The sequence below is a fragment of the Phalaenopsis equestris genome, unplaced genomic scaffold (genome assembly GCF_001263595.1).
Source record: "Phalaenopsis equestris unplaced genomic scaffold, ASM126359v1 Scaffold000356, whole genome shotgun sequence".
NCBI lineage: Eukaryota > Viridiplantae > Streptophyta > Magnoliopsida > Asparagales > Orchidaceae > Phalaenopsis > Phalaenopsis equestris.
Genome location: NW_018164798.1, coordinates 843,506 through 846,485, shown reverse-complemented (window position 1 = coordinate 846,485; position 2,980 = coordinate 843,506). Strand labels below are relative to the sequence as shown.

At 39.1% G+C, this 2,980-nt stretch overlaps 1 pseudogene; it reads left to right on the top strand.

Annotated features, from left to right (window-relative positions):
• LOC110026184 overlaps positions 1-1,356 on the top strand; it is a 10,401-nt pseudogene extending 9,045 nt beyond the window's left edge.
• The last annotated feature ends 1,624 nt before the right edge of the window (positions 1,357-2,980 follow it).

Sequence of the window (2,980 nt, the reverse complement as noted above, 5' to 3'; positions counted from 1 at the left end):
AGGGGCTTAATAGCTGCCCACAGTGAATAACTACCAAATACTCCACTCCGCAGAACACAATGCAGAAATGCGAGCCAAAAGAAACAGAGAGCCTTTCTGCAACAGGAGCGCAAGCGCCAAAGAAATGTAAGCAGTTTTCTTACCCCCATTCCTGAGGGACATATCTACGATCCAGAGCTGAGAGAGACTTCTGCCAGCCTGCCTACTACAGACGAAGAATCAGGATTTCTAACAGGATCAGATGTACACCCGGTCCCAGATATCTTGTACAGAGGTTGCCCAACATGCAACGTCAAGATACCAGCCAGGACATCAGTCACGAACGCATTTGTAGAATGCCTGGACTGCAACGTCCTACATCTACAGCATTTCAGTACCTTAGAAGAATATACTGCAAGCACCAATGAGTGTCAGACTCTGGGTTTTGTGGCAAATGAACATTATGTCCCACTGGGGATAGACCAGCGCGCACCGTGGAGCCCAGGATCGTACATCCTGCTTGAGGCGGAATCTCATATTCCGGATCGGCCAGCACCAGTTTGGATTCCCACCGATGCCCATAGGAAGGAACGTCCTAGACAGCTACCAGCTCCTGGTATGGTGCAATATTACAAAATAATCAAGGTAAACAAAAGAAAATTCGAATTCTACGAAGTGGTTCAAGGAAAGTTTATCAACATATTGGAAGGCATGGAGTTATATACCAGAGTTTTCTCTGAAACTGATGAAAGAAGCATCCTAGATTGCATCTTCGATTTGAGAGATAGAGGTTGAGTAGGCCTTCTCGTGGAAAGGACGTACTCCGAGCCGAAGAAGTGGATGTGAGGAAAGGGAAGAATCACCATCCAGTGCGGATGTTGCTACAATTTTACAAACGACAGAAAGGGGAATCTGTCTGGGATTCTCAGATACGACCAGGTGGATCCGTTTCCACCGATGATAAAGTGGATGATAAAGAGAATGGTCAAGTGGAATGTCTTACCTGCCACTTGCATTCCTAACAGTTGCATCATCAACATTTACGAAGAGGGAGACTGTAGTCCTCCGCACATTGACCATCATGACTTTGTGATGCTTTTCTGCACGGTCTCATTCATGAGTAAGAGAAATATTTTGTTTGGAAAAGAAATCGACGTAATTGGCCCTGGTGAATTCAGAGGAGCTGTGGAAATTCCTCTCCCAGTTGGTTCAGTACTTGTTCTCAAGGGCAACGGTGCACACGTGGCCAAACACTGCATACCAGGAGTACGACACCGTAGGGTGTCTGTTACCTTCCACAGGATGGATGACAGAAAGATACCATATGGATTCCAGCAAGACCCGGAGTTGGAGGAACTATTTCCTTACAAGCTATGAGAAGGTTGTACCTCTGAATACATGCAAAGGGAACTCTTATCCTGGAGCATGAATCAGAAGGTCTGCTTGATTAGGAGCTCAATATACCAAGCGCAGAGGACTTACTTGCTTTCTTTTAACCAGCATGACACATATCTGATGTAATCAGTCTATGATGTACTCATATCTTGAGATGACTCTCAATGCATTTCAACATGTATTACATGATGTACTCTCTTTGAGGCATTAACTTACATTTGATCTGTAATATCTTTATTGAAGCAGATTAATGGAAATTTCTCTCAAGTTGTGCCTTTTTTTCAATTGCCTTTTTGTGCGATGGATGAAAGCCGTGAACCATGTAATGGTTCAGAGTTCCAATGAAGAAAGAACAAAACAACAAATCTTCAACAATAAATAAAACACAAATAAAAGATAATTGTAATAAATAAATAAAAATAAATAATAAGATAATTGTAATAAATAAAAAATAATATTTCTTTTGAAATAAATCTTTAAAAACAAATTTTGAGAAAAAAACAAATTTTGAGAAATTAAATTTTCATAAACAAAACAACAAGAAAATAAAACAAACATGTTGAGTGGATCCTTCTTTTTTCGGAATTTCCTACCATCGTTATCTAAACTAATTCTCTACACATCCTCGCAGAATTTTACAATCTGCACAAAACTCCTTGAAGCTCTACAAATCTTCTTCAAAATCAACCTTCCACATAACACACTACCGCAAATTCAACATCAGAAGCTCTTTGTAAATTTCAAATCACAACTTCAAATCAGTACCTAAATCTTGTTTCTCATATCTTTGAATTGATACTTACATTTCAATTCTTTTATCTTTGAATTGATACTTACGTTTCAATTCTTTTATCGTTAAATCGATACTTACATTTCAATTCTCATTTCCAAATCAGCCATAAATTTCTGGTTCTTCACATTTGAGTTCGGACCTTACATTCCGACATTTTCTTTTGAGAATTGACGTACATTTCAATTCTCATTTCCGAATCAGTCATAAATTTTTGGTTCTTCACATTTGAGGTCGTACCTTACATTCCGACATTTTCTTTTGAGAATTGACCTACATTTCAATTCTCATTTCTGAATCAATCATAAATTTCTGGTTCTTGACATTTGAGGTCGGACCTTACATTCCGACATTTTCTTTTGAGAATTGACCTACATTTCAATTCTCATTTCTGAATCAGTCCCACGTTTCTGATTCATTACATTTGAGGTTGGTCCTTACACTCCGACATTTTCTTTTGAGAATTGACCTACATTTCAATTCTCATTTCCGAATCAGTCCTAAATTTCTGATTCATTACATTCGAGGTCGGTCCATACAATCCGACTCTCTCTCTCTTTTGGGATTGATACTCAAATTTCAAATCCCACCTTAGGGGCAGCACTTACATACTGATTCCCATTCTTTATGAATGCCTGAAATTTCATTACTCAAAATTCACTCTCTAATCCCCAGCGAGAGTCCCTACTTCTCGGCTTGATTAAACACACACCTGCTAATTCTCTAGCAGAAACATATCACACACACAACTCTACACGTACTTCTGGGTCTGTTGACTTAGGATTTTGTATTGGTTTTTGTTGATCTCGTCGGTCA